At 35.8% G+C, this 6476-nt stretch overlaps 1 non-coding gene across 1 annotated transcript; it reads left to right on the top strand.

Annotated features, from left to right (window-relative positions):
- Window positions 1-5762: 5762 nt before the first annotated feature.
- Window positions 5763-5844, top strand: TRNAS-GCU (transfer RNA serine (anticodon GCU)). Its single transcript has one exon. It is a non-coding gene; the product is annotated as a tRNA-Ser (tRNA).
- The last annotated feature ends 632 nt before the right edge of the window (window positions 5845-6476 follow it).

The following is a 6476-nucleotide window of genomic DNA, read 5'->3' as shown; positions in this document are numbered from 1 at the left end:
GTTAAGATCCGACATAAATGGAGCACACTAAACTTTATCAGTCATACGTATTTGTTTTCATTGAACTAAGACTACAATTTACAGATGGCGTTGGTTAATTTTCAAAACTCAAATAAACCCTGCGAAAACTAAACCATAATAGATAATAGTCAAAAAACACTCTATCTATAAAATTTGTAAAATTGTGCCATTAAATCTTATATCATTATTTCAGATATATCATAGATAGGTACTTACAAGAATATTTTTTATCGACTATAGTTTGGTATAGACAAGGCTTAAAGCTATACTTCAGCTAGGGCACGCCCTAAAACGATCGTAACTACGGGACGCGAAGATTGTGCAAATGACGCGTGCAGAACAAAACATAATTTGTCATAAAAAAATCAACATGCGTCTATTTAAACTTATGTTTGTTGTTCTATTACTATTAATAACAATATATTCATTGACATGTTTTCTTTTTCAAGTAAATGGGTAACGTTTTTTAGTCATCTTTACACGATTTAAGAATTAATTCCCCCGTCTTCATCACAAAACAAATTGACGTGTTCACAGCTCGACTCTTGCTCTCCGATTGCCAGCCAGTCAGAAATGTTGTCGCACCTATAGTTAAAAATTATTAAAAAAAAAAAAAAAAAAAAAAAAAACAAACCAACACCATCTTTAATATTTTATGTATTCTTAATTCAACGAAAACATATCGGATCGGCCATAGCATATCTAAAATACTATGGTTTGGTTTAGGCAGGGCTTAATTAAATTATAAAAACAAACCAGCACCAATCGCAAATTGTATTCTTAGTTCAATGAAAACATATACCTAAGTATGACTGTCAAAGTTAAGTGTGCACTATTTAGTATTTATGTCGGGTCTCCACCCTTTGCCATTGTATTTTATAGGTGCATAAAGAAGAATTAATAATTAACTCGGTCATTTTTGTTTTTGAAAATAATTGACGCCACTGCGCAGTGTGTAAATGTTTAAGTTAAACATAAAGGAATATGCATATTAGATGGTGCATTTTATAGAGATACCCTAATAAATGTGTCATTTAAAAAAAACACACCTGAACAAAATTGTATCGAATTTATTCAAAGCCATCCCATGGATATTATTATAAAAATATTGAATTTATTTATTGGTCATGGAAAAATAATGCTTCTTTTTATCCATTATGTATCAATTTAGTTCATTCTTCGTCTTCTTGGATTAACAGCTTATGTCGTGGAATATTTTTCGTCAAGATTTCATGGCTGAGAATCGTAATGCATAGAATGGAAGCCAATTAGAAGCTATTGAAAGTTCACTACTGGAACTAGGTGGTGAACGATAACAAAAGATCCGTCGGACCACCGCCATCTTCAGATTAATAAAGCCTGAGCATAACTTTTTGCACAAGCAACGAGTGGTCCACTACCATACTATTTATTGATAACATACTTGCAAGCAGAGTTTGGCATTCTATAATGACGGAAGAGTATAAATAAGTTATTAGTTATTGTTGTTTAGAATCGACTGTCACATTGACAAACGTCCTAGTGTATTACGATATTATTAAACACAGAAGAAGCTTAGTTACTTTGATCGTCACTTCCAATCATTAATAACACATAATCACAAAATCAGATGAACTCCAAGGTCTCCAAGAAACGTTAAGTGAGTATGAGCACTCTATAGACAATGACAGATAATGACAGGTCATCCATAGACAACTACAGGGGCGAAAAGTAGGACAATTCGTGTAATGCATCGGCTTCCTTCTTCAGTGGGGAATGGTCGGACGGAATTTGATGCAGAAAGTACAGAACCGGGTAGAGGTAAAGGAAAATGTGTAGGCATATGGGTGGCTCAAAATAATTATGGATCAAGTCCATTAAAATGGATCCTGAGATATTTGTACCTAAAGTTAAAACTCTTTTTGTAAAATTCAGGAATGTTTTCACTGTATACGGTGACGTCCCTAGATAAAATGCCGCCCCTAGGCAGCGCCAAAATGCCGTCCCATGTTTTTATACAGTATTTTATCATCCTTTCATTAGTCCAATATCTAAGAAAAAATGTGTTGTATGGATACATTACTAACAAAATATCGGACTGTAATTATTCGCAAATCTGCACGTGTCGTTTCTGGTCACCAAGGACGTCGAAGGGCAACGGAAGTAAACTAAACATCGCAAACTCGACAAAACCGGTGAGCTGATTTTTTTTGAATAGAAAGATAATTTCGTTATTATTAAGTTTATCTTGCTATTTCTATAATATATTACAAATGATTCTCCTCGACTTGCCGCCCTTCGAGAAACTGCCGCCCCAAGCGATGCTCAATATGCCTACCCCAGGCCTACCCCCACGGGACTTCACTGACTGTATATACCTACTTACCTTATTTTGATAGTAGGTACATGGATAAATTCAAATATATAGTCGAAACATAAAGTATATTCAGGCTTTATTAATATTAGCAAATGGGGGGACATGCTCGTCGTAGGTCAAAATTGAGTTTTTATTGTATTTTCAAACCATGATCCTGGACACTCATTAAACGTTGTTGATAATCTATTTATATAATTTTGAAGCCTTATTATCCTTTATATTTATTGTAAACATTTCATGACTGCATAAAGTATTTTTGTTACATAAAATAGTATTCTTTTAAACCTCTCGCTCTAATGTTTTAGAATATAGTCATATTTCGGTACATGAATGTGCAGTGGTGTTAAGATTTTTTACATTTATTAATTTTTAAACGCATTTATAAAACCATTAGACCATTTAAAAAAAAAATCGGTTAGGTACATGTTCAAACACGCGCGTTAACATAATTTTACTCCCTACTTTAATTATAGTTTGTCAATTTATGGCTACGGCCAATTTGATGTCTTATCAATACTAGTATTGCCATTTATGCGGAAATTTGTATAGCTACGATTGTGATATTAACACACAATATAGAAATCTATTTTATCTAGCCACTGAAACAAAAAAATCGAATTTTATGAAAATTTGACTTGATCCATAATTATAGTGAACCACCCATAGGTATGTCCAGCAAATCCGGAGGGACTTCTTCTTTATTCGATTTTGCCATATATACTCATCCTCACGCAAGTGGAATATGTCAATGTCAGAAGTGATTTGGTTAAACAGAGTTATTGCCCTCCCAATTGGCATTAGCAATGGCAGGTTAATTCTGCACCTTGGGAGAACAAACAACTGATGCTCCCGATTTCTAAGATAGCTATCAGGGGGACACAGGTCAATACTAACTAGAATGGCAGAAATCTCATTTTCAACGCCTATCAGTCGGAAAAAATACGTGGTCAAATATAAATATCGTCTAGTGTTTAAGCTGAAGTCTGTAAGTATACATAAGGAAACCATTTGGATAAAGCCACGGATAGTATCCATACAACCTCAAGTAAAGGAGTCTAAAAAAATCTTATGTACTCGCTCTACCATAAGGTTGTATTTCAACTGATGCGGGGCCCATACAATCGACCCACTCTCAAGCAGGCTTCTAACTAATGAGTTATAGAGAATTTGTATTACTGTAACATCCGAAAAAACCCAGGAAGTACGCAAGACGAAGCTTAACATTTGTAGTGCGTTTTTAAAAATGACAGCCATTTGACCATTGACTCCTAAATATGTGTCCAGAAACTTTTACGTATGCAGTTTGACGTATCACACTTCATCGTGAAATGTTGTACCTATCGGAAGTATATGACCGTATATTAAAGACCGTTCAACCTCTTTGGGTTGTATAGTACTGACATAAAATTCATGTCTAAATAAAACACGGTTCTTGTTGGTTAAGACTTTACAGGGAGCCAGCTGCAAACAAATTTTGAAAATAGTCGATATACTGAATTATTTGTTAGGTTAGGTTAGGTTTTCATTCTTGAATTCATGAATTTTGCCAAAATCAGCTAATAAAATTGAATTAATGTTCATATTGAATCAATCGAATAAAATTGGAGACTGTATAGTTTACTTCATGCGTTCATATCTTTCCGATAATAAAGCTCACGCGAACTATGCCAAGGGTAAATGTTTTACGCACAATTTACATGTAACGCAAGCACAATGCCAAGATCCCTTACAGATGGTAGTGGTAACTAGTAGAACACCCTTAGTCATGGACCCCACATTCTGAAGCCCCCAGGCCAGGATCTTTGGTGGCCCCCCTACCTATCGCTAAGGTTAAATCTACAGTGGTGTTTTCCAAACGGAGTTCTAGGACAAATAAAATTCAGTGTATTTTAGCGATTTTTAACATATTGAATTATAGAGTTGTCGACTATCTACGCACAACCATATATTTTAAAATGGTAATAACCCAAAAGTAAAATATTAGAGCTAATTTAATATCTTTGTTTATCTCATTTATCTGGTCGACCCTCCACGCCGGGTCCCCCCTGAGCCCGGCCCCCTAGGCTAGAGCCATGTCAACCCTGCCCTTAGCCCTTAGTTATACCCAATGACATTAATATGGACGAAGCATCTGGCATCATAATCTGTTCTAACGCCATTACAATAAAGGTGATATTGCTATAAATTCACGATGCTTTTTGTCGGTCTGCCGAATGATTCGGTTCGAACGAGTTCGTTCAAATGAATGCGTGATATTGCATATTGGAAATTGCGTGACGTTTACCATACAGGTGCGAATGTCGCTATGCGCGAAGTTACTTGCTAGCTACTGTATTGAGCGCGTTGTCCATTAATAATGTGATTGGTTATACCTGTAAAGTGCTCAAAGTGCATAGTGTCTGAGTATAGGAAATGTATTTGTAAAAGTGCGGTATTCCGTGTTTGAAGCGACGAGTACTAATGGGCAGAGTAAAAATGTGGAAGTCAGTGACAAATGCTAGATTTTCTTAAGGTGATACATCAGTGAAACGGAAAATAATTTTCAACTATAGGTGCGATTAAAATTTTCGACTCGCTCGCATTCTGAGAGAGAACGTCGAGCTGGAAATACTTTGTTTCGTGATGGCGACGGGCGTATTAATTCTTAAATCGTGTAAAGATGACTAAAAACGTTACCCATTTACTTTAAAAAGAAAACATGTCAATGAATATATTATTATTGTTACTAATAGAACACGTTAAAGTGCCCAGCTCCACCCGTCATATATGCACAACCGTGGATATGCACGGCCGCTTTCTATGACGCTTTAAACGTGTCTGAAAGAAGTGATTTTAAGTGCTCATTCCGTCCGGAGACGGAGCCGCACGGGACTGATGCTGCAACCATGCACCGTAGTGCTTAAAGAAGAAAGTTAAGAAAAAAAAATCTGTTTTTGGACTGGCTCTGCTGTCCGCGCTTTGTGTACCCGCATACTGAAACAATAAACAGAACATAAAATGGACGTATGTTGGATTTATATGACAAATTATATTTCGTTTGGCATGCGTCATTTGCACCCGCGACCCGCAATCCGCGCATCGCCTAGCCACGATCGTTTTAGACCGTGCCTCAACTGAGGTACAACCTTAACCCCGCTGTTTTAAAAAACAATAAAAATATTATGAATACTCTGACCATTTTTGATGTGCCCACCTGGTTCGATTAATAATAGTAAGCACTTAGGTATATCTCAGTAATTGAATTATTATCAATATTTAATATTGATACAGTTGTATGACAAGTAATTATTAGTGAATGTCTATTTACTTAGTTGCAGTTTTTTGAACGTACAAGCCGTAATAAAGAAATTTCATAATTTTGATATTGTCAAAATGTAATTCACAAGACGAGGTGGCCGAGTGGTTAAGGCGTTGGACTGCTAATCCAATGTGCTCTGCACGCGTGGGTTCGAATCCCATCCTCGTCGATTCACATGTTTTTTTTTATTATTTTACCTACGTATTTTTTTAAAATTATCTTAGCTATCATGCTTTTACACCGTAGGAATACTCAGTAGATAACAGTGGCGAATGTTGGAGTTAAGCTGTTAAGATTCGACATAAATAGTGCACACTAAACATTGACAGTTAAGTTACACTTGTTTGTTTTCGTTGAAATAAAACTACAATGTGTAGAAGTGTTTGTTATTTTTTTTTATAATTATTTCAATGCCTGCATAATCTAAGCACAACCGTGGATATGCACGGCCGCTTTCTATGACGCTTTAAACGTGTCTGAAAGAAGTGGTTTTAAGTGCTCATTCCGTCCCGAGACGGAGCCGCACGGGACTGATGCTGCAACCATGCACCGTAGTGCTTAAAGAAGAAAGTTAAGAAAAAAAAAATCTGTTTTTGGACTGGCTCTGCTGTCCGCGCTTTGTGTACCCGCATACTGAAACAATGAACAGAATATAAAATATTTCTAAACTTCTCTATTATGGTTTAGTTAGACAGGGTTTAATGAATTTTTAAAAGCTAACCAACAACATTTTTGAAATAATATGTATTCTTAATTCAACAAAAACAAATAAGTAGGTACTGATGACTGAAAAAGTGTGCA

Source organism: Rhyacophila brunnea, unplaced genomic scaffold (assembly GCF_057557595.1).
Source record: "Rhyacophila brunnea isolate RB1 unplaced genomic scaffold, BYU_Rbru_1.0 scaffold_24, whole genome shotgun sequence".
Taxonomy (NCBI): Eukaryota; Metazoa; Arthropoda; class Insecta; order Trichoptera; family Rhyacophilidae; genus Rhyacophila; species Rhyacophila brunnea.
This window is presented reverse-complemented; position numbering and strand designations above follow the sequence as displayed.